The sequence below is a fragment of the Lathamus discolor genome, unplaced genomic scaffold, assembly GCF_037157495.1.
Source record: "Lathamus discolor isolate bLatDis1 unplaced genomic scaffold, bLatDis1.hap1 Scaffold_103, whole genome shotgun sequence".
In the NCBI taxonomy this organism is placed as follows: Eukaryota; Metazoa; Chordata; class Aves; order Psittaciformes; family Psittacidae; genus Lathamus; species Lathamus discolor.
The window spans coordinates 147,541-173,245 of record NW_027069115.1 but is presented as its reverse complement, the minus strand read 5'-3'; the positions used below and the strand labels follow the sequence as shown (position 1 = coordinate 173,245).

Here is a 25,705-nt window from a genome sequence, read left to right as displayed (position 1 = left end):
GTAGCCACTCGTGTTGTGAGCCACACACTTTGTGTCAGTGGTGGTCTCTCACTTTATTTAAGGGGAATAAATGATCCTGAAGAAACTTCTTCTCTTGATACGTCCTCACATGGCAGGAATGAAGGGGAATGAAATCAGCTTTCTGGCTGCTCCAGCTCTGAATACAGAGCCAGGCTCCTGTCCATGGTGCCTGGTGGGAGGACTAAAGGTGATGGGGGATAGTGACAGAGGAGAGGTTCAGCCAGGACAGAAGGAAACCTTGTTCCCATCGGCTCAGGCAAGTGCTGCATCAGGTCACCCAGAGAGGCTGTGCAGTCTCTGGCCTTGGGGATTTCCAGCTCGGCCTGAATCAAGCCTTGAACCACTTGCTCTGAGCCTTTTTCTGACAGGTTGGACTTGAGACCTCCTGGGGTCCCTTCCAGCCTCTGTTCTCTTCTGATCCTACAATGATGGGATTATGAAGGGCCACAAAGGTGCTCTGAGGGCTGGAGCAGGTCTCTGGGGAAGACAAGCTGAAAGAGCTGAGGGTGTTGAGCCTGGAGAAGTTTCCAGGGAGACGTTTTAGCAATCTGCCCATATCTAAACAGGGCCTACAAGAAATCGGGTGAGGGGCTTTTTACAATGGTGTGCAGTGACAGGACAAGGGGGAATAGCTTTAAGCTGAGAAAAGGGAGATTTAGGTTGGACATTTGGAGGAAGTTGTTCCCTTTGAGGGTGGTGGGACACTGGCACAGGGTACCCGGAGAAGCTGTGGCTGTCCTATCGCTGGCTGTGTTCAAGGCCGGGTTGGAAGGCACTTGGAGCAACGTGCTCTAGTGGACCACTCTAAAACACCACCATAACACCCAGAAATACCCCTGAGAGACCTAAATAAAACCTCCAAACCACCTGCACAACACCTAATGGACACCCTAAAACATCCCCAGAGCCCCCAAAACACCACTGGCATCCCCCAAGCACCTCATGTCCTTGTCCTCCCCCTGCTGTGATGCTGTGGCCTGAAACAAACCCTAAACCCTAACCCTAAACCCTGACGTAAACCCCTGTTCCTGACCCTAATCCTCACTTGTTTTTATAATGTTATAATATTATAATAGAATGTAATGAAAATTATGCTGAAATAAAATAAAAAATGAAGTGTCCTGGGTTCAGCAGTAGCAGTCATTTTTCTCCTTCTTAGTAGCTGGTGCAGTGCTGTGTTTTGACTTTCAGCCTGAGAACAGCACTGATAACACCGATGTTTTTAGTTGCTGCTCAGTAATGTTTACTCTGACCCATGCCCTGGGATTAAGAGTCCCATGCTCTACTGACTGAGCTTGCCAGGCCCCACGTTGGGCACCAAAAAGCACTGTCGTGGTTTAAGCTCAGTCAGCCATGCAGCTGCTCTCTCACATCCCCCCCTTCTTCCTCCCCAGTCCCGGAGGGATGGGGAAAAGAATGGAAAGAATGTAACTCCCACGGGTTGAGATAAGAACAGCCCAGTAACTACGGTACAACACAAACCACTACTGCTACCACCAGTAATGCTAATGATAAGGTGAGTAACAAGGGAAGAGTATACCACCCGCTGACCGATACCCAGCCCAGCACGAGCAGTGATCTAACCTTCTGGGTAACTGCCCCCAGTTTATATTGTGGGCATGACGTGCTGTGGTATGGAATACCTCTTTGGCTAGTTTGGGTCAGGTGTCCTGTCTCTGCTTCCTCCTGGCTTCCCCTCCTCCCTGGCAGAGCATGAGACTCAGAAAGTCCTTGGTCAGAGTAAACATCACTGAGCAGCAACTAAAAACATTGGTGTTGTCAGCTCTGTTCCCAGGCTGAAGGTCAAAACACAGCACTGCACCAGCTACTAAGGAGAAAAATGACTGCTGCTGCTGAACCCAGGACATAAATTCAAAAAAAACACAGATTCAGTAAAAAGAAAGAAACCTGCCTTTTTGCTCTTCCTTCTTCCTCTGTCTATTCCGTCTCTCCAAAGAAAAGATTCATTGAATCCTGGAATAACTCAGTTTGGAAAAGACCCCTGAACATTGTCTTGTCTGCCTACCCTGCTCAAGGCAGGGTTAACCGGGTGAGATCATTCAAAGGCTCTTCCTTTCCTGCTGTCATCCACCAAGCAGCTGAAAAGGCACTCCATCATATTAGACAGGGAGCTAATAAAGACAATCAACAGTGTTGGCCCAGCTGCTTGCACTGAGGGGTGTCACTGGTAAGTGGCTGCCAGGAGGAATCTACCACTGGTGACATTTGGGCTTGATCCACCAGCCCGCTTCCCACTCACTCCATCATTCGTTTCTTCAGCCCAGAGATCACCAACTGGCTATAAAGAGATTATTAATGATCCAGGTACAAAACATGCCCTTTTTTCCCCTACCCACACAGGTTTGGCAATCGCTTTCTTGTCCTACAAGCACCTAGAAGTGGCTGCAGGTGTATTTGGTCCATCACCTTCCAAGGGACTGGGCTGAATTGCCCAGCCTGGGATTACCAGGAGCCTCCTTCTTGCCCTTTGTGAGGAAAGGTTTGATGTCCGCCTTTTCCAAGGACCCCAGAAGCTCTCTGATGGCTCTGACACGTTTGAGGGCGCAATCCAGAAAGGATGATGTGAGCGTTCGCCATGGGCCTGCCCAAGGCATGTGAGAAAAATCCCGCTGGGACACTGGGGGCTGTTCCTGGGGTCACACCCAGCAATGGCAGGGCCCTGGTGTCCACATCCGAGCTGTCCTCATGCACTCCTGTCATGGTTTAAGCCCAGCCTCATACACTCAGGGCTGTTCAGGGACACGAGTCCTCCCTGTGCACACACAGAGCCCTGCACTGCAGCAGCAGTGTCTCTCTGGCCTCCTGCTGCCACTGCCAGAGGCTGGAGGCACCTCAGCCCTGCGCTGTTGCCGCCCTGCTCTGCACTCACCTGGGGGCCCAGCAGCACAAGGAATGGGCACGGGGACCTTGGCTCGAGGAAGCACATCCCAGTGCTGCATTCAGGTAGGTTCCCAAGGCACGTTGCTATCACAGGGAAGTGACCTCAAGACACTGTCTGCCCCACTGGCCTTCATGGAACCCCAAGGAACAGCTGAGGGTGTTTGCGCTCCCCTGGGCTCATCTCCCCGACCGCACACTGTGTGCATGCTTACGTCTCCCCTGTACAGTGCAAACTTCTGACGTAGGCATGAGTTGTCCCTGCCGTGGAGTTGTCCCTTGCTGGAGCTTTGGTGAGAGGCCAGTGCTGGGAATGGCGGTTCCAAGGGGCTGGTGTGTGACGATTGCCCTGGGGCACCTTGCCAGGGCAGCAAGCAAGCAAGGTCACCGACCAGGCCCTGCTCTGCTGGTGCTTCAGTTCTGCGCCAGGAGGCCTGGCTGTGCCAGGGACACTGCTTGCACCCCCCTCCTGCACAGGCACCCACTGGAGCTGTCACTGGGGTTTTCCTCGTCAGGGTACGCTGCTGAGAGTGTTCTTGACAGCACCTGTGAGAGAAGACCTGAACGTTCAGGCACTGCCGGGGGAGATCACCTTTCTTTATTGGAACTCTGCCTTGGAGCCCAGCTCTGCCACAGAAATGCCCTTTGCATGTCCTGGCCTGAGCTCACAGCACCGCCACAAAACATGCCACTGCCACTGCCACAAAATACAGGACCGTCTGTGATGTCTAAATCACCGTCTGAATTGTTATTAACATCATTTTCAAGACATTGTGAAACCGCTGTTGAAATACAATTCAGTCATTGCTTAACCACCATTGGATTCCCATTTGATTTTAATTCAGTCCCTGATTAATTACCATTGGTCCTTAAAGAGGCCCTTTCAGTTACCCCCCAAGGATGACTTCTCTGGACCATTCCCCGGTGAAGCACAGTGAGGCACAGCTCCAAGTCCATTTCCCTTCAGGTGTGCAGCAGCAGATCCAGCAAGTGCCCCCGCTCCCCACCGAGGGCCATGGCAGATGGAGGAAGCCCAGCACACCCGGGCTGGGTACAAGGAGAGCTGCAGGGAAGGTTCCCGAGAGCAGGACAGCTCCTGGCACAGGGACTATCCCAGCTCCAGGGCCAGCCTGCACTGGACGCCCTGCGCCTCCTGCCCTTGGCGGCGGAGTCACAGCGGGGCCCTTTGTGAGCCGGTCTGTGACATGCCCAGTGTGGTCACGTCCCTTGCGCTGCCCTTCCCTCCCCCTGCCCACATCCCTCCATCCCGCAGGGGGGCACAGAGACCCCGCAGCCACCCCAGGGGGAAATTGGGGTGAGGTGGGGGCTCCCCAGGAGAGCAGCTCTGCGCTGGAGCCAGCCGAGGGGTGCCTGGGGCAGCCACTGCAGAGCGGGCAGTGAGGGCTCCCCCAGGCCTGGGCAGGGTCGGGGCCAGGGACTGCCACCAGCTGGATGCTGGCACTGCTGGATCCCGCTTCCTCCTCACGCTGCAGGCAGGGGCCTGCGCTCTGCCCCTGCAGGGCTGCTGCAGGGTTACCAGAACCCGCCAGCTCTATTGCCCCCTGCCGCAATCCCTGCCGGGCTTCTGCAGGCGCGGCCAGAGCCCTCCCGGGATTTGCCACCTCCTGCAACGCCCGCTCGGCTCCCACTGGCTGTACCAGCGCTGCGGGCCCTGCAGCACCTCCAGGAGCCCGCCAGGCGTTGCGGAAGGTGGCAGGGCCTGGCGGGATCTGGCACAACCTGTGTGGGCTCGCCGGCGCTCCGCAGGACAGCACGGACCTGGTGTGCCCGCGGCACCTGGATGTGCGCTCTAGGCAGAGGCAGCAGCCCAGGTGCTGTGGTGGAGCTCGAAAGCCCTCCAGCTATTCCAGGGGCACCAGGGCCCATGGTGACCAGGAAGACCCCGGGGCACTCTGGAAGCCGCAGGTGAACACAGCAAAGGTCCTGGCGGGCTCTGGCAACGGCAGCGGAAACCCACCGGACATTCCACAGTGCTGAGCTGCCCTTGGAGCTTCCGCTAACGCCCGCGGGAGCCGCGCAGCATTCCCGGTGATGGTGGCACCGCTGGCTCTGCGGGTACCGGGGCAGGAGAAGGGCCCTGGCTGATGTTGCTCCTTGTGGTGTCGTGGTGGCTTCGGAGGTGACAGCCCGGGAGCAGGCACCTGCATCTCCTGGTGCTTGGGATGTCCCTGGTGGCTCCTCAGCTCTTGGAGCTGTTTCTGCTGACACCAGTGCTTCACCCTCCTTTATCCACCCACCCAGGTTGCAATGGCTTCCCTTGGGCAGAGCAGTGTTGAGGGAGACCATGCCAAGAGCTGTGCTGAAGCTGGAGGAAACCACATCCACTCTTTGCCTCCTCACGCACAGCTGCAGGCTCTCAGCTTGGCCAGGCAGCAGTTACCCTTCGCATGGCTTTTAGGAGACCAGAGGTGTCACCCAAGAGGACTCTGGTGCTGGCACGCTGTCCTGGGTTCAGCAGCAGCAGTCATTTTTCTCCTTCTTAGTAGCTGGTGCGGCGCTGTGTTTTGACTTTCAGCCTGGGAACAGCGCTGATAACGCCGATGTTTTCAGTTGCTGCTCAAAATGTTTGGTCTGCCCAAGGACTTTCTGAGCCTCATGCTCTGCCAGGGAGGAGGGGAAGCCGGGAGGAAGCAGAGACAGGACACTTGACCCAAATTGACCAAAGAGGTATTCCATACCACAGCCTGTCATGCCCAGGATGTAATGGGAGTTACCCAGAAGAGCTAGGGCACTGCAGGGTTGGACGAGGTATCAGTTGGTGCTCGGTTGGGCTGGGGTGGGGAGAGTTATCAGTCGGTGGGTGGTGAGGTGTTGTATTTTCTTCCCTTGTTATTTCCCTTATCATTATTATTGGCGGTAGCAGCAGTGATTTGTGTTACACCTTAGTTACCAAACTGTTCTTATCTCAGCCCGTGGGAGTTGCATTCTTTTCAATTCTCCTCTCCATCCCTCCGGGAGTCGAGGGAGGGAAAGAAGTGGGGGGAGTGAGTGGACGAGCTGTGTGGCTGGGTTTAAACCACAACACACATGCCTCACCAAAGGCAGCTTGTATAGCCTGCGCTCCCCTGGGTTGCACTTAGGCCTTTATCAAAGATAAGTGCAACACGTCCTTGTCCTCTTTCCCAAGACACCTCTGCCAATCCAATGACCTTTTCAAGGGGGATCCCAAGGAATGCTGATGTTCCCCTGTAACTGCACTGCCACTGTCCTGCCTGTTACACCACGTCCTTCATTCCTCTCCTCTTTCACAGATTTTCTCCTGTCCAGGACACAATGACCAGCTCTGAAGGCCTCTTTTCAGCAGGCTGTCCAGACAAAGGCCCTGTCCGTTATTCTCCACTTGTCTCCTCCCCTCACTCTTTGTTCATTCAGAGCCCTCTCCCTAAGCTGCTGCTTTGAGCTTCAGGCAGGAAAGGTCTTTCTATGGTCTAATCGTCTCCTTGCACAACTCTTTAATCATGTTCACAGCTACCGCTTTGTATCTACCTGTGTCTCTAAACCCTTCCTCATGAGATTATCCCTGTGTAGGAACGGGACCCCGCGAGGCGCTGCTCGTACCAGGCACGTGGTGCCCGAGTGTACTTTACTGTGTAGGACACTTTGTCATGCTTTGCTTTGCTTTGCTTTGCTCGCCCAGAGGAACAATCCTGCTGTGCCTGTGTGCAGGCAGGTCTCTAAGGCAGCCAGGCTGGGAGCTGGTGCGCAGCAGCTGCACCATCCAGCTGCCAGCTGCAGTAGAGAAGTCGGGTGTGAGGAGAAGCGACGCAAGTCCCGGGTGGACGATGAGAGCAATGTTGGGTGGGGAGGTGAGGAGCGAGGTGCTCAGTGCAGCGCTGGACCTGAAGGGCTGCTTTTCCTGCCTGTGCAGGCCTCTGGAAGAGACACTCGCGATCAGTGGCAGTGGAATAGAAATTTCTAAACTGAAAAGTGATAAAATAAACCCTTCAAATAACTTTTATCAGACGCTCTTTGTAATCTTCCTGCACTCGGAAACGTCCCCAGTTCCCTGGAAGACAATCTGGAAGACTTGACAAAATCCACAGGGTGAGACATGGCTCCTCAGGGTTTAATGAGCCCCACGGTGTATTTGGGCTGAGTTCATGAACCTCAGGTACTGAGAGGAAGCTGAAGAAACCTCCCAAGAAGTCCAAGTCAGAAACAAAGCCCCAGGTCCCTTCAGCATTAATGGGCCCCACTGAGGGCTGTTACTGACAAAGCCTCCCCAGGGACTCGTTAAAGCAAGTAAGTGGAGGCTGTGATTACAGGCAGAGAAAGGCAAAATGAAGGTGTCTGATGGTGAGAAAACCCTTGGTTGGTTTGATGAAGCAGAAAGGCCAAGCCCTGACCACAGCCCTTGGAGAAGTAGAGCCTGAAATCCTGAGAATGAAAGTTCTCCTTACAGGCCTTTAGGAAGGAGGCAATGGCCATAGCCCAGGGGACAGAGACCTTTTGTTCTTTTGGGCCTTTCAGCCTTGCCAGAATCCTCAGCCATCTCTGCTGCAGGCTGTCCTTCACTGGCCCATGCCCGCACCCCTTCCCCTTCAGGCTGTCCTTCACTGGCCCATGCCCGCACCCCCTCCCCTTCAGGCTGTCCTTCACTGGCTCATGCCCGCACCCCTTCCCCTTCAGGCTGTCCTTCACTGGCCCATGCCTGCACCCCTTCCCCTTCAGGCTGTCCTTCACTGGCCCATGCCCGCACCCCTTCCCCTTCAGGCTGTCCTTCACTGGCCCATGCCCGCACCCCCTCCCCTTCAGGCTGTCCTTCACTGGCCCATGCTTGCACCCTTTCCCCTTCAGGCTGTCCTTCACTGGCCCATGCTTGCACCCCTTCCCCTTCAGGCTGTCCTTCACTGGCCCACGCCTGCACCCCTTCCCCTTCAGGCTGTCCTTCACTGGCCCACGCCTGCACCCCTTCCCCTTCAGGCTGTTGACACCCATCTTGCTTTCCCACCTCGCTCTCACCTGGCATTTCTGTACCTTTGGTCACATCTCTGCACCCATCACTGTCTGTTCTTGAAACACAAAGTCATGGCCTGAGCCAGACTCCCTATGGGTGACCTCTTGCACCACAAGTCCACCTTTTGAGAGACATTTCTCTTTCCTAACTTGGAGTCTGAACCTTCCAAGCTGCACTTTGCAAAGGTTTGCTTCTCTTCCCACTAGCAAGAAAACCTCCGTCATCTCTGAAGCCGCATTTCAAGTAGTTGCAGGCTGCTCCTACAGTGTCAGTTCAGAAGGTGGTGTGAATATCCCTCAGCAAGGCCATCTAAAGGAGGCTTCTAGAGGAATGGGTGAGTTCATCAGCATAGAGAACTAAGTACCATGGGAGAGCAGTAGGAAAAGGGAATGGCCCGGATCGAGAACTTCTTTGCAAAATCCAAAAGGAAAGGTGGTGTCCCTGGGTGCAAGGTATCCCATGCTCTGGGGACAGGGCACCTCATCTGGGACCGCTTCCTGCCTGTAGCACCCTCTCTGCTGCTCACACCCTGCTCTCTGCCCGCACTCACAAGTGTCTCACAGAACCTTTGCACTTCCCCTGCAGCAGCGACACCTCACTGCAGGAGGCTCCTGCATTCTCCAGGCTCAGGGATGGTTCCTGCATTCCGGGCAAGTTCAGGTAGTGCAGGAGAGGGAGACAGGAAGGTCGGCTCATGGGGCATGATGAGCAGTGCGCAGGCACCCCCAGCAGTGGCCATTCCCCATGTGCCACGCTGAGGCATGTTCCCATGAGGGAAACTTCTCAGAGAGCCTCTGCTTTGTCCAGAGCCTGCAGCCACACTCCAGGAACACTACTCCTCCTCCACCTACAGCCATCAACTGCTCTCCATTGCTGGGCTCCGTCCGGCTTGTAAGGATTTGTTAAAGCCCTGAACCGTCACCTTGCTTCTTGCTGACTTCTCTACCCTCTCTCACCTCCCTGCACACTGCTCATTGCCACCAGTAACTAACTGAAGAGTTACGAAGCTCTCAAGGCTTTCCTCAGGGGCTGACCATGTTTCTCCATGGACCACTGATGGATCCATTGAGTGCCAGGTGTAGGTTCCTGCCCAGGTAGAGATGCCCCTGGGCAAAGCCCTGCTGCCGGGAGGGGTGTGCAGGGCAGAGCTGAGCACACAGCCCATGGGATGGGCTCTGGGAGCCCTGAGAGGGAGCAGAGCTGGGCACAGAGCAGCAGCTGCTGGCAGGGACAGCTCCAGGCAGCAGAGACATGGGCAGGGAGTGGGGGGAAAGTGCAGCCCGGCCCTGGCGAGGGTGCGTTCAGGCAGCTGTCTTGGTGGCTGGCACTGGAGGTGACTGCTGGCCATGCTGTGCTGGGCACAGTCCTTTGCTTCTCCCCATGAGAGCTCCCTGATCTGCCCTTTGAAACCGTGCTGCCCTGCTCTCAGCACAGAACAGATGTTTGTGGGCGTTCTTAAGATCAATTTGTGTGTGAAGGCAACTTACAGGCAGTGCAAGTGTAAGCACAGGGCAAATGGGAAAGGACTCTCAGTGGCTCTGCATTAAGCTAGAAAGAGCTGAGAACTTCCGGCTATATACCCTTCCAATTTTCAGTCATAAGTGGAATAGTTTATACCCCTATAAAAAAACCTCAGGAGTGTTATGCCAGTAAATAAATAACAAAGACAAAATGATCCTAAGGCCATGCCAAGCCTCTCTTGTGCAGCCCAGACTCATCCAAGTCATGAGTACAAGTAGTGAACTTTACAATCAAGTTGGATTTTATCTGACATTCCTTCTGAACACCACAGCTGGACAAAGCCCTGCTTGAGAGCAGTGCTGACTGACATCCAACCTGGCCTTGGACACTGCCAGGGATGGGGCAGCTCAGCTTCCCAGGGCACTCAGTGCCAGCGCCTCAGCGCCATGACAGGGAAGGACTTCCTCTTAATATCCAAGCTAAATCTCCCTTTTTCGGCTTAAAATCATTCCCCCTTGGCCTGTCACTGCACACCCTTGTAAAACGCCCCTCTCCACATTTTCTGTAGGCCCTGTCTAGGTATGGGCATGTCGTGGTTTAAACCGATCCACACAGCTTGTCCACTCACTCCCCCCCCTGCCTTCTCGCCCTTCCCCTGCTCCTGGGGGGACGGAGAGGAGAATCGAAAAGAATGCAACTCCCACAGGTTGAGATAAGAACAGTTTAGTATCTAAGGTATAACACAAATCACTGCTGCTACCACCAATAATAATAATGACAAAGGAAATAAAAAGAGGAAAGAATACAACACCTCAAAACCAGCTGACCAGTAACTCGCCCCACTCCCCACAGCCGAGCACCGACCGATAACTCGTCCAACCCTGCTATCCCCACCCTTCCGGGGTAACTCTCGGTTACATCCTGGGCATGATGTGCTGTGGTATGGAATACCTCTTTGGCTAGTTTTGGGTCAGGTGTCCTGTCTCTGCTTTCTCCCAGCCTCCCCTCCTCCCTGGCAGAGCATGAGACTCACAAAGTCCTTGGCCAGACCAAACATTTGAGCAGCAACTGAAAACATTGGTGTTATCAGCTCTCTTCCCAGGCCAAAAAATGAAAACACAGCACTGCACTAGCTACTAAGAAGGAGAAAAATAACTGCTACTGCTGAACCCAGGCCATTATCCACCCCTTATTCCGTACCATTCACGTCATGCTTAGATCCCACATTTTCACTATGCCATCACTCTTACCTCAGTACACTCTTAGTGCATGGACCAGTCCCTATAAAGCTGCTGAGTCCATCTGGTCCATGATGGCAGGCTCCATCACTTGTAACAGTCTCTCAGAGCAGGAGAGGCTGTGTGCAGTGTTCACACTTGTGAATAACCTGGGCAATAGTGTCCATTGCTAAGTCCACCCCTCGGTCATGAGTCCATCTCTATGTTGCATCTCTGCCCTGATGGCCTGAAGTGTCATGGGCCCACCAGGCTCAAAATAATTCACTGTCCCCTTCAGCAGTTTCTGCAGCTTGTTGCTGGGGACTCCATACAGCTGCCTTCCATCTCCGATGCTTCCAAAGCACTGGAGGGGAGCCGCGGCGGGAGATTCAAACTGGGCATCACCAACCGTTGCCGGTCAATTGCTGAGGTGAGTAGCTCGACAGAGGATGCCCTTAACACTGGAGTGGGGGAGAGATCAGCGTCCAGGAGCCTCAACTCAGAGCAGCCAGAGCTATCGAGGGAGCTTCAAGTCCTCAACAGGACCTGCCCAGGAGCCGGCAGCTCCGCGGACGCGAGCCGCTGACTCACAGGGGGCGGAGCCAGGAGCCGCAGCACCAACCCTGAGTGGTTAAAAACCTGCCCCAGGGAGCGCGAGCAACCAGGAGCACGGCGACAGAGCGGGACGAGGCAGTTTGTGTGGCAGTTCGTGCAGGCAGGCGAGCGGGATGGTGAGCACCCGTCCTATGGCCAGGACCCGCTCTGGGAGCTCTGCTCTGGCTGCCCTGACGGTGGCCAGCATAGGCACCCAGACAGAGCAGATGAGAGGGGAGGCTGCAGTGCAGAGCTCGGAGTGTAGAGGGTGCCTGCACTGGTCTGGTGAGGGAAAGGTGCACGATGGGCAGGGCTGCACTCGGTGCTCCCTGGTGGAGGCCCTCCTGCAGCAGGGGCTGAGCTGCGGAATGCTATTAGCGGGCTGCAAGATGTCAGGGTAGCTGAGAGGAAGCAGGGCTGCTTGCTCCAGCCCCATACTGTGGGGGGGCCTCAAGCTTCCCCTCCAGCTCATGAAGGAAAGAAGGAGGCCACCAACCCAGGAAATTGGGAATTAGTGACAAAGAAAAATAACAAAAGGAGGAAAAGGACAATTAAAAGCAAGGAGCTTCCTCCTAAATCTGTTGTCCCCATGCAGAACCGCTTTGCTGTCCTGCAGGAGACTAACGAGGAAAAGCACTTGCACCACAAACAGCCAGATTATGCACGGGTTAAGATCTCTACTGGCACTACAAAGAAAAAGTGGCGGGTCGTAGTAATAGGGGAATCTACTTTGAAAGGGACGGAAGCACTCGTCTGTCGGCCTGACCCCGTCTCGAGGGAGGTGTGCTGCCTGCCAGGGGCATGGATCAGGGGTGTTACAGAGAGGCTGCCTGCTCTAGTAAGTTCCACGGACTATTACCCACTCCTGGTGATCCATGTGGGTGCTAGGGATATAGGTAGTAGTAGACTGGGGACCATAAAGAAAGACTACAGAGCCCTGGGAGAGGTGGTTAGGGGCTCCGGTGCTCAGATAGTCTTCTCGTCAATTCTCCAGGACACAGGGGAGGACCAAGAAAAAGCTAGGAGGATTGGCCAGGTTAATAAATGGTTAAAAGGGTGGTGTCATAGTCAGGGGTTTGGGTGTCTTGAACATAAGACTGAAGTTAGTAGGCCAGATCTACTGGGGGCTGGTGGAGCTGCTCTGGTAAAGAAGGGGAAGAACAGTTTTGGTAGGAGGCTTGCCAGACTGGTCAAGGAGGCTTTAAACTAGATGTGTTGGGGGAGAGGGGCATCATTCCATCCCAACACACCCACTCAGTTGCCAGCACCTATAATAAATGCTCGGAACAATGTAGATATATTCCAGCTACTCCAGCCAACAACCCAGCTTCAATTGGAGCTCATCTCAGGTGCCTCTATACAAACGCCCGTAGCATGGGGAACAAACAAGAGGAATTAGAGATGTGTGCACATCTACGGGGGTATGATATAATAGGCATCACAGAAACATGGTGGGATGGCTCCTATGACTGGAGTGTTGGAATGGAAGGTTACAGGCTCTTTAGAAAGGACAGGCCTGGCAGGTGGGGAGGGGGAGTTGCCCTTTATGTTAGGGATAGGCTGGAGAGTATGGAACTCTGTCTGGGGGCAGGTGAGCAGTTTACAGAGAGTTTGTGGGTCAGGGTTAAATGGAAAACAGCCGTGGGAGACATTACTGTGGGGATCTGTTACAGGCCGCCTGATCAAGGAGAACCTGTGGATGAAGCACTCTACAGACAGATAGGAAAAGCCTCACGCTTGCAGGCCCTTGTTCTCATGGGGGACTTCAACCACCCTGACATCTGTTGGAATGATGGCACTGCACGGCACAAGCAATCCAGGAGGTTCCTCGATTGTGTGGAAGACAACTTTCTTCTGCAAGTAATAGAGGAGCCGACAAGGAGAGGTGCCATGATTGACCTTGTGCTCACCAACAGGGAAGGTCTTGTTGAGAATGTGGTACTCCAGGGCAGCCTTGGATGCAGCGATCACGAGATGGTCGAATTTGAGATCCTCAGGAGAGTGAGAAGAGCGTGTAGCAAGCTCACTGCCCTGGACTTCAAAAGAGCAGACTTTGGCCTCTTCAGGAGCCTGCTTAGTGAGGTTCCGTGGGATATAGCCCTGGAGGGCAGGGGGGCCCAAGACTGTTGGTTGATATTCAAGGATCACCTGCTGCAAGCTCAGGAGTGCTGCATCCCAACTACAAGGAAGTGCAGCAGAAGGGCCAGGAGACCTCCTTGGATGGATAAGGAGCTGCTGAGGAAAATTCAAAGGAAAAAATAGGCTTATAAAAAATGGAAGCAAGGACTGGCAGCCTGGGTAGAGTACAGGGATGTTGTCCGGGAAGCTAGGGACCAGGTTAGGAAGGCTAAGGCCCGGTTAGAATTAAACCTAGCCAGGGATGTTAAGGATAATAGGAAGGGATTCTACAGGTATGTAGCAAACAAAAAACAGACTAGGGACAACACAGGCCCCCTGAGGAAGCTTTCGGGAGAACTGGCTACACAGGATTTGGAGAAGGCTGAGGTTCTGAATGACTTCTTTGCCTCAGTCTTCACTGGCAAAGCCTCTGACTGCACCACCCAGTTCTTAGAAGGTAGACGCAGGGACTGTGAGAACGAAGACCTTGGGCCCACTGTAGGAGAGGATCTGGTTCGAGACCATCTTCAAAATCTGAACGCGCAAAAGTCCGTGGGACCTGATGGAATCCATCCGCGGGTCCTGAAGGAGCTGGCGAATGAAGTTGCTCAGCCACTGGCCATCGTATTTGAAAAATCATGGCAGTCAGGTGAAGTTCCCGATGACTGGAAAAAGGGAAATATAACCCCCATTTTCAAGAAGGGGAAAATGGAAGACCCAGGGAATTACAGACCAGTCAGTCTCACCTCTGTGCCTGGTAAAATCTTGGAGCACATTCTCCTGGATGGCATGCTAAGGCACATGAAAAACAACAAGGTGCTTGGTGACAGCCAGCATGGCTTCACTAAGTGGGAATCCTGCCTGACCAATTTGGTGGTCTTCTATGATGGGGCTACAGAATTGATGGATAAGGGTAAAGCAGTTGATGTCATCTACCTGGACTTGTGCAAAGCGTTTGACACTGTCCCACACGACATCCTTCTCTCTAAATTGGAGAGATATCAATTTGATGGCTGGACCACTCGGTGGATAAAGAACTGACTGGACGGCCGCACACAAAGACTTGTGGTCAATGGCTCGATGCCCGGCTGGAGACTGGTAAGGAGTCTGGTAACGAGATCCCTCAGGGATCGGTGTTGGGACCGGTCTTGTTTAACATCTTCATCGCTGACATGGACAGTGGGATTGAGTGTGCCCTCAGCAAGCTTGCCGATGACACCAAGCTGTGTGGTCCGGTTGATACGCTGGAGGGAAGGGATGCCATCCAGAGGGACCTTGACACGCTTGTGAGGTGGGCTGATGCCAACCTTACGAAGTTCAACCATGACAAGTGCAAGGTCCTACACCTGGGTCGGAGCAATCCCAGGCACAGCTACAGACTGGGCAAAGAAGAGATTCAGAGCGGCCCTGCAGAGAAGGACTTGGGGGTGCTGGTCGATGAGAAAATGAACATGAGCCGGCTTCAGTGTGCGCTCGCAGCCTAGAAAGCCAAACGTATCCTGGGCTGCATGAAAAGGAGTGTGACCAACAGGTCGAAGGAGGTGATCCTGCCCCTCTACTCTGCTCTTGTGAGACCTCACCTGGAGTATTGTGTGCAGTTCTGGTGTCCTCAACACAAAAAGGACATGGAACTGCTGGAACAAGTCCAGAGGAGGGCCACGAGGATGATCATGGGACTGGAGCACCTCCCATATGAAGACAGGCTGAGGAAGTTGGGGCTGTTCAGCCTGGAGAAGAGAAGGCTGCATGGGGACCTCATAGCAGCCTTCCAGTACCTGAAAGGGGCCTATAGGGATGCTGGGGTGGGACTCTTCGTCAGAGACTGTAGTGACAGGACAAGGGGTAACGGGTTCAAACTTAAACAGGGGAAGTTTAAATTGGATGTAAGGAGGAAATTCTTTCCTGTTAGGGTGGTGAGACACTGGAATCGGTTGCCCAGGGAGGTTGAGTGCTCCATCCCTGGCGGTGTTCAGGGCCAGGTTGGATGAAGCCTTGCGTGGGATGATTTAGTGTGAGGTGTCCCTGTCCATGGCAGGGGGGTTGGAACTAGATGATCTTGAGGTCCTTTCCAACCCTAACTATTCTATGAAATTCTATGAAATTCTATACTGGCTCATACTGTCCCACATACCCTGCCACTCCTGACTGTCCAGCCTTGGGGAAGATCTCTTGTTCCTCCCATATTGTGGTCTAACCCCAGACAAGAAGCAAACCTGACTCTGCTTAACTTTTGAGATCAGACAAAATGGTCGTGGGTAGAACACACTCTGTGTGTGTGCTGACATGCTGATCCCCATTACGATGAGCAGGCAGGTCCCAAGGGTACCCACAGGCCATTCAAACCCTTCAGAACTCTCCAATGATGCTGCTGTACTTGTCCCTGGGGCTGGTGCAGCTGCTGTGCTTGCCGGCTCTCCCACCACCAGCTTCTCTTTTCCTGGGTGCAGCTCTTCCTCCTCTGCCTTGCTGGGAAATGCTGCCTGGGCTCCTGCATCCTCCTGGGGCTCAGCGGGCGGCTTCCGGGGGATGCTCTCGGCCGCCACAGTGCTGGGCTCGGCCGCAGGGCTCAGCTCCTCCGCGGGGCTCGGCTGCTCCGCTGCCTTCTCCCGCTGCTCAGCAGCCGCCTTCCTCCCGGCCTCGGGCACCACTCCCGCCGCCGCCTGGTCCCGGGGCCGCTCCCCCTCGGCTCCCCGCAGCCTCACGAAGATGGAGGCAAGGACAAGGGCCAGGACGGTGAAGAGCAGCGGGACAGCCAGATACAACTCCACGGCCACATCCATCTCTCCCTGCTGCCAGAGTCCACCCATATTCCAAGTCTTTGCAATAAAGCACAGTGAAACAAGAACCTTAGCCCAGGCCCCATACTTAATAAACACTATCACAGCAAATACCAGCTCTAAGTAATGTACTACATTCTGAAACTGTGAGATCAAGAGAAACAACTTTGAGAACCAATAAATCAGCATTGTGACGACCATTAATCCAATCATGTCTGTCGTTATCTCAACCCTTCGTGCCCCACTTTGGGCGCCAAAAAGAACTGTCGTGGTTTAAACCGATCCACACAGCTTGTCCACTCACTCCCCCCCTTCTTGCCCTTCCCCTGCTCCTGGGGGGAAGGAGAGGAGAATCGAAACGAATGCAACTCCCACAGGTTGAGATAAGAACAGTTTAGTAACTAGGACACAAAGTCCTTGGCCAGACCAAACATTTGAGCAGCAACTGAAAATATTGGTGTTATCAGCTCTCTTCCCAGGCCAAAAAATGAAAACACAGCACTGCACTAGCTACTAAGAAGGAGAAAAATAACTGCTACTGCTGAACCCAGGACAGGGCAACTTGCTCAGATGTATCCTTGAAGCCTTCTCTTCTTCAGGCTTAATACCTGCAGCTCTCTCAGCCTCCTCATCATTGGAGACGTGCTCCAGCACTTAGAGCATCTTTCTGACTCTTCATAAGCCCATCATTGTAGGATCATGAAACAACAGAGGTTGGAATGGACCTCACAAGGTCTCGAGTCCAACCCATCAGGAACAGGGTCAGAACATGTGGTTCAGGGCTTGACACAGCCTGAGTTGGAAAACCCCAAAGCCAGAGACTGCACAGCCTCTCTGGGTGACCTGATGCAGCACTTGCCTGAGCCGATGGGAACAAGGTTTCCTTCTGTCCTGGCTAAACCTCTCCTCTGTCACTATCCCCCATCGCCTTTAGTCCTCCCACCAGGCACCATGGACAGGAGCCTGGCTCTGTATTCTCCAAGTCCTCCTTGCCGGCACGGGCAGTCACTCCCTGACAGACTTCCCTTCCCAAGATCCCAGGTTCCCATCAGCCTTCCCTTCTCCGGCCTGGACAAGCCCAGCTCCCCCAGCTGCTCCCTACAGGCACTGTGCTCCAGTCCCTCCCTTCCTGTTCTGAGGGCCCGTTGCTAAACCCACTCCTGCTTGCCAACAGTGTTCCTGAACTGGGGATCTGAAACCTGGATGGAGTATCCTAGAGCATCCCTTTCCTTGATCTCCTGCCGTGCTCCTGGCCATAGAGCCTGCGATGCTGCTGTCCTCCCTTGCTGCCAGGGCACACGCTGCCTCCTGGCCAGCTCCTGCCCACCCAGACCGTTCCCACGGGCTGCTCCCAGCCAGGCAGCCCCAGCCTGTGCCATTGCAGGGGAGTCCCCTGCAGGGACCCCTGTGTCCCCTGCTCTCCTGCCCAGGACACCCTGAGAGGTCTGCAGTCCCCCTCTGCCATCCCATCTCCCCACACCAGCACAACAGCCCCGGCCCTTGCGCTCCCCAAGAGCTCTTCCTGCTCCAGGCACAGAGCAGCCATCCCAGAGCTGGAGCAGCCAGAAAGCTGATTTCATTCCCCTTCATTCCTGCCATGTGAGGACGTATCAAGAGAAGAAGTTTCTTCAGGATCATTTATTTCCCTTAAATAAAGTTAGAGACCACCACTGACACAAAGTGTGTGGCTCACACAACACGAGTGGCTACTTAAGCAGGAACAGATGGAAACTGACATTTCTATGAAGACAACATCATCACAAATTGAACCAGGAAAACAAATGTAAAGCAGCAAAGACAGACTTGGCTTCTCATGAACTGCACTGGAAGCCCTTTGCAGAGGACAGCAGGCAGTGTGTGGCTGCTGAAACACATCCAGTCACCAGCTTCCTCACAGCATCCTTGAGCGCCTGGTTCCTCAGGCTGTAGATGAGGGGGTTCAATACTGGAGGCACCAGTGAGTACAGCACTGACACCACCAGATCCAGGGAAGGGGAGGAGATGGAAGGGGACCTCAGGTAGGCAAACGTGCCAGTGCTGACAAGCAGGGAGACCACAGCGAGGTGAGGGAGGCACGTGGAAAAGGCTTTGTGGCATCCCTGCTCAGAGGGGATCCTCAGCACAGCCCTGAAGATCTGCACATAGGACACCACAATGAACACAAAACAGCCAAGTGCCAATGTCGTGGTTTAAACCCAACCACAAACCTCTTTTACTCACTCCCCCCCTTCTTGCCCTCCCCCTGCTTCTGGAGGGACGGAGAGGAGAACCAAAAAGAATGCAACTCCCACGGGTTGAGATAAGAACAGTTCAGTAACTAAGGTATAACACAAATCACTGCTGCTACCACCAATAATAATAGTGCTAAAGGAAATAACAAGAGGAAAGAATACAACACCTCAACACCAGCCGACCAATAACTCACCCCACTCCCCCCAGCCAAGCACCGACCGATACCTCCTCCAACCCTGCAGTCCCTCTCCCCCTTCCGGGTCACTCCAAGTTACATCCTGGGCATGACGTGCTGTGGTATGGAATACCTCTTTGGTCAGTTGGGGTCAGGTGTCCTGTCTCTGCTTCCTCCCAGCCTCCCCTCCTCCCTGGCAGAGCATGAGGCTCACAAAGTCCTTGGCCAGACCAAACATTCGAGCAGCAACTGAAAACATCAGCGTTATCAGCACTGTTCCCAGGCCAAAAGATCAAAACACAGCACTGTACTAGCTCCTAAGAAGGAGAAAACTGACTGCTGCTGCTCAAACCAGGACAGCCAAACAGACACTTAGCACAAGGAGCCAACCTCCCTGAGGTAGGAATGTGAGCAGGAGAGCTTGAGGATATGGGGGATTTCACAGAAGAACTGCTCCACAGCATTGCCTCGGCAGAGGGGTAGTGAAAATGTATTGGCTGTGTGCAAAAGAGCACAGAGAAACCCAGTGCCCCAGGCAGCTGCTGCCATGTGCACACAAGCTCTGCTGCCCAGCAGGGTCCCATAGTGCGGGGGCTTGCAGATGGCCACGTAGTGGTCATAGGACATGGCAGTGAGGAGAAAATACTCTGCTGAAATGAATAAGAGAAAGAAAAAGACCTGTGCAGCACAACCTGTGTAGGAGATGGCCCTGGTGTTCCAGAGGGAATTGGCCATGGATTTGGGGACAGTGGTGGAGATGCAGCCCAGGTCCAGCAGGGAGAGGTTGAGGAGGAAGAAGTACATCTGCTGCTTCTGGGCATGGAACCTGTTCCATGGAAAAGGAGAGGGAGAAATTATGGCAAACTTTGGAGCAAATCCACGGCATTCCTCATAGAAATCCGCCCAATTGAAATGCATTTCCTTTCTCTGGTTTGTGCTGGCTGGGAGTTATGTGAGGAGCAGGACCTCTGCCCATGTGCTGCCATGGAGTCAGCTTTGCTCTGAAGCAGGCTTTGTCCAGCCCTGATGTTCACAAGGGATATCAGATGAAATTCAACTTGGTTGTAAAGTTCAGTACTCGCACATATGACTTGGCTGAGTCTGGGCTGCACAAGAGAGGCTCGGCATGGCCTTAGGATCATTTTGTCTGTTATTTATTTATTAGCATAACACTCCTGAGGTTTTTTTATAGGGGTATAAACTATTCTACTTATGACTGAAAATCGGAAGAATATACAGCCGTAAGTTCTCAGCTCTTTCTAGCTTAATGCAGAGCCACTGAGAGTCCTTTCCCATTTGCACTGCCTGTAAGTTGCCTTCACACACAAATTGATCATAAGAACAACCAACTATCCTGTGCTGAGAGCAGGGCAGCACGGTTTCAAAGGGCAGATCAGGGAGCTCTCATGGGGAGAAGCAAAGGACTGTGCCCAGCACAGCATGGCCAGCAGTCACCTCCAGTGCCAGCCACCAAGACAGCTGCCTGAACGCACCCTCGCCAGGGCCGGGCTGCACTTTCCCCCCACTCCCTGCCCATGTCTCTGCTGCCTGGAGCTGTCCCTGCCAGCAGCTGCTGCTCTGTGCCCAGCTCTGCTGCCTCTCAGGGCTCCCAGAGCCCATCCCATGGGCTGTGTGCTCAGCTGTGCCCTGCACACCCCTCCCGGCAGCAGGGCTCTGCCCAGGGGCATCTCTACCTGGGCAGCGGCTCAGGAGCAGCTCACACAAGTCCTGACAAGACGCTCGCTGCCTCCTCCAAAGCAGAGAAGTAAATTCCCAGCTCCCACTGCCCAGCCTGCCCACCAAGAGGGAAAAACATCAGAGCTCAGGATCCTTCCTTCTAAGGCAGACGGTGCCTCAGTGTCTTTCAGAAGGACCCTCTGCAAACGTGCTCAGAGCGATGTGGAGCTCTGAGCAGCCCTGACCCACCCAGCACCCTCTCCAGTGCACACAAATACTTTTCCTTTCCTGACAGGGGTTGTTCCTTCTCCCCCAGCTTCTCCCCCAGCGCCGTGGTGAGCTCCCGGGCAGGCTGAGTGCTTGCCCTGGCAGGCAGCAGAATCCCTGCCCAGCACACAGGGACCCTGCTCGCAAGGGCAGCGCTGGGCACCCCTGGCTGCACACCCACATTCACACCCTGCAGCCAGCCTTGGGACAAGGGACCTGCCTTGTCCTGGCCCTCGCAGGGCGCAGAGGGAAGCCCTGCTCTGCAGCACATCCTCCTTATCTACACAGAGAAACCAAGAGAGTGCTCCTGACAGATCCCATGGACTGTCCGAGGCAGCAGCTTGAGGAGATCCCTCCAGGAACCGCAGCTGCACTGCCCTGCACCCAGAGCCTTACCATGCACAGGGCTGGGAGTGTTTCTCCTGCAGGGAGCTCTCAGCATCCTCCACTGTCAAGTGCCTTTAAGCTCTCTGAGGCTCTCAGGTCTCCCCTGAGTGCCTGCAGGCAGTGCCCCAGCCCTGCTCCTGGGCAGAGCTGTCTCTCTGCAGCGCTGCCTGCTTGCCAGCATCTGTCTGCGTCCCAGGAGCCCGGCCCAGCTCAGCAGCAGAGGCCCAGCCCAAGGTGGCTCTGCCTCTGCCCCTCTGAGGTTCATCCAGGGCTCCCTGGGGCTCCAGGGGAACCCTATGGGAAAGAGCCTGAAGCAAGCACTGATGCTCCCTCCGTCAGCTGGAGACACACTGCCTTCCTGCAGTGCCGTTTCTGTGATGAGAGACAGACTTTGGTCTGAACATCAGCTTTTCTTAGAATTACAGAATCATTTAGACTGGAAAAGACTCTTAAGAACATTGAATCCAACCAATAACCAAACACTGTCAAGTCCACCACTGAGCCATGTCTTTAAGTGCTACACCTACATGTCTTTTAAATACCTCCATGTATATAAAAAGTCTTTTTATATACCTAAGAGGTCTTTTATATACCTCCAGGGATGGTGACACAACCTCTTGTGCGGGCAGCCTGTTTCTTGTCCCATCATCAGACAGCACAGCCAGGCCAGTCCACGATGGCATCTCCTTTACCCCTGCTGAAGGATGGGATTCAGCCTGGTTAGCTGAGGCATCTCATCCTGGGATTGTAGCCCTGAAACTGGAAGGGGTCTCAGCTCCCTCCCATGAACACCACAAACCCACACGAGGTCTCACTTCCTCCGAAGGTGAAATTGTACCACTGTGTAGATGAGGTCTTCATCAGAGGAGATTGCCCCACAGAGGCAGGGGAAGCAGCAACAGCACTGTGGGAAGCACTACACGATGTCAAAGTTCCACCTGGGCAATGTCAGAAACCAAGCAGAAAGCAGCAGATCAACGCTCCCACCCAGCTGGGTGTTGGCCACAAATTTACACATCCCAGTAGGGAGCAGCATGCACCAGTTTGAACCAGTACAGACCAATATAGGCCACTACGGCCCCAGATACTGCTGGGGGTTCAATAGACCCTACCGCAGGTCTTCCTGTTTGCAGCTGTGCTCAACTCCCAATCCCTCCCAGTGCTGCCACTACCTGCTGCAGGTGCTCCCAGTCCCTCCCAGTGCTCCCAGTCCCTACCACAGGTGCTCCTGCTCATCCCCCACACAGGCTGGGGGGATGCCGGAGGCTATGGGGGGGCTCATCCCGGTCTCTTTGGATCACAGCCCTGGAACCGCTGCTGCATGAGGTTGGTCCCTGCCTCTGTTCCCTGGCAGCACAGGCCGTGCTCATCCTCAGCAGCGCAACAGAGCGGCGGAGCCTGGGACGCCGCCTGCAGGCGCTCTGCTGCTGGGAATGGCGCAGTTTTCCTTAGGGAAAAGGATGGCGAAGACAAACCTGGACCAAGAAGCTCCGGAGACCGAAGGGCAGTGCCTCCACCGCCCCATTCCCTGCTCTCCATCTGCATCTATAGCATCCAGGCAGCACGGACACCCCAAACCCACCTTGCCCTGCTTCTCCTATGGGATACAGGGTCAGAGCCCCAAAAGAGAACAAAACCAGGCCCAAAAACCCCCAAAACACCCCACACCCACTTTGCCCTGCTTCTCCTATGGGATACAGGGTCAGAGCCCCTAAACACCCCAAAAAGAGCCCCAAAACAACCCCAAAACACCCCAAAACCACCTTGTCCCTATTCTCCTATGGGATACAGGGTCAGAGCCTCAAACCAGCCCCAAACCAGTCCCAAAACAGCCCAAAACAGCAAAAACAAAACATCCCCAAAGCATCTCAAAGCCACCCACAAACCACAACAAAAACACCCCCAAGCCAGCTTGTCCGGCTCCTCCTATGACATACAGGGTCAGAGCACCAAAACAGCGCCGAAACAGCACAAAGACAGCCCTCAAACACCCCCAAAACACCCCAAAACCACCACAAAACACACCAAAACCACCTTGTCCTACTTCTCCTATGGGATACAGTGTCAGAGCACAAAATCACCCAAAAAACACCCTAAAACACCCCTAAACCACCTTGTCCTCCTTCTCCTACGGAATACAGAGTCCAAAATGGGCCCCAAACCAACCCCAAACCAGCCCCAAAACACCCCAAAACCACCCCAAAACGACCTTGTCCTGCTTCTCCTATGGCATACAGGGTCAGAGCCCCAAAACAGCATCAAAACACACCAAAAAATCCCCCCAAAACCACCTTGACCAAAAAAATCAAATCCTCAAAACACCCCAAAAACACATTGACCTGCTTCTCCTATGGAATACAGGTCATAGCCCCAAAACAGTCCCAAAACAGACCAAAACCACACCCTAAAACCACCTTCTCCTGCTTTTAATATGGGATACAGGGCAGAGCCCCAAAACAGCATCAAAACACACCAACCCCCCCCCCCCCCAAACCACCTTCTTCTGCTTCTCCTATGGTATAGAGGGTAAGAGCCCTAAACAAGCCCCAAAACAGCCACAAAACAAACTAAACACCCCAAACCAAAACCAAAACCACCTTGTCCTGCTTCTCCTATGGGATACAGGGTCAGACCCCAAAACAGCCCCAAAGCAGCACAATACAGCTCAAAACCTCCACCAAACGACCCCAAAACACTGCAAACCACTCCAAAACAACCTTGTCCTGCTTCTCCTATGGGATACAGGGTTAGACACCAAAACAGCACCAAAAAAGAGTCAAAACAGCCCAAAACAATACCCAAGACACCCAAAACCACCCCAAACCTCCTTCTCATGCTTCTCCTATGGGGTACAGGGTCAGAGCCACGTAACACCCCATAAACACACCAAAACCACACTAAAACATCCCGAAACAACCCAAAACCACCTTGTGCTGCTTCTCATAGGGGATACAGGGTCAGAGCCCCAAAACGGCCCCAAAAGACCCCCCAAACACGCTAAAACACACCAAAACTACCCCAAAACCACCCCAAACCCACCTTGTCTTGCTTCTCGTATGGGATACAGGGTCAGAGCCCCAAGACAGCCCCAAAACTGCTGCAAAACAGCCCAAAACAGCTCAAAACCAAAACCACACCACCCCAAAACCACCTTAAAAAACACTAAAACACCCCAAAACCACATTCTCCTGCTTCTCCTATGGGATACAGGATCAGAGTCCCCAAACAGCCCCAAAACACCTCCAAAACACCCAGAAACCATCCCAAGAACACCCCAAAACCACCACAAAATTATCTTCTCCTTCTTCTCCTATTGCATAAAAAGTCAGAGCCCCAAACCAGCCCCAAACCAGCCCAATACCAGTCCCAAAACTCCCTAAAACTCCCCAAAACCACCTTGTCCTGCTTCTTTTTGGAATACAGGGTCAGAGACCAAAACTGTTCTGAAACACCCCAAAAACACTGAAAAAAATCCCCAAAACTCCCTAAACCACACTAAAAAAGCCTTGTCCTACTTCACCTATAGGATAAAGGTTCAGAGCCAGAAAATGCACCAAAACACCCCAAAACATCCCAAAACCACCCCAAAAACATCTTCTCCTGCTTCTCCTATGGGATACAGCTTCAGAGCGCCAAAACAGCCCCCCAACACACTAAAAAACTCCAAAACACCCCAAAATCACCTTGTCCTGCCTTTCCTATGGGATACAGTGTCAGAGCCCCAAAACATTGACAAAACAGCCCTAAACCACACCCAAAACACCGCAAAACCACCTTGTCCTGCTTCTCCTCTGGGAAAGAGGTTTAAAGCCCCAAAACAGCAACGAAACACCCGAAAACACCCCAAAAACCACCTTGTCCTGCTTTTCCTATGGATTACAGGGTCAGAGAACCAAAACAGCCGCAAAACAAACCAAAATCACCCCAAACACCCCAAAACCACCCCAAAATCACCTTGTCCTGCTTATCCTATGGGATACAGGGTCAGACCCCCAAAAAAGCCCCCAAAACACCCCAAAACCAGCTTGTGCTTCTTGTCCTATGGGAAAGAGGGTCAGAGAACCAAAACAGCCCCGAAACACACCAAAACCACCTTGTCCTGCTTCTCCTATGGTTTACAGGGTCAGAGAACCAAAACAGCCGCAAAACAAACCAAAACCACCCCGAAAACACCCCAAGATAACCTTGTCCTAGGGTCAGAGGCCTAATAGAGCCCCAAAACACTCCAAAACACAGCAAAATCAACTTGTCCTGCTTCTTCTCTGGGATATAGGGTCAGACCCCCAGAACAGCCCCAAAACAGCCCCAAAACAGCCCAAAACACTTCAAAAAACCCCAAAACCACCTTGTCCTTCTTATCCTATGGGATACAGGGTCACAGCCCCAAAACACCCCCAAACCAACCCAAACACACCCCCCAAAACCCCCAAACCACCTTGTCCTGCTTCTCCTATGGAATACAAGGTCAGAGACCAAAACTGTTTCAAAACACCACAAAAAAAAAAAAAAAGAAGCCCACAAAAATGCTCAAAACACCCCAAAACACCCCAAATTCACCTTGGCCTGCTTCTCCTATGGGATACAGCTTCAGAGCCTCAAAAAACCCCAAACCACCTCAAAACCATCTTAATCTTCTTCTTCCATGGGACACACTTTCAGCACACCAAAAAAGCCCCGACACACCCCAAAACATACCAAAATCCCCTAGTCCTCCTTCTCCTACGGAATACAGGGTCAGAGCCCCAAAAGAGCCCCCAAAGAGCCCAAAAGATCCCCTAAACAACCCCAAACAAACCCAAAACCATCCTAAAACACCACAAAAAAACACCTTGTCCTGCTTCTCCTATGGGATACAGGGTCAGAGCCCCAAAAGAGCCCAAAACACCTAAAAACCAACCCCAGA

General features: G+C 53.5%; 1 pseudogene; it reads right to left on the bottom strand.

The window, feature by feature from the left end:
• Positions 1-17,875: 17,875 nt before the first annotated feature.
• On the bottom strand, positions 17,876-19,306 carry LOC136006213 (olfactory receptor 14J1-like; annotated as a pseudogene).
• Positions 19,307-25,705: the final 6,399 nt, after the last annotated feature.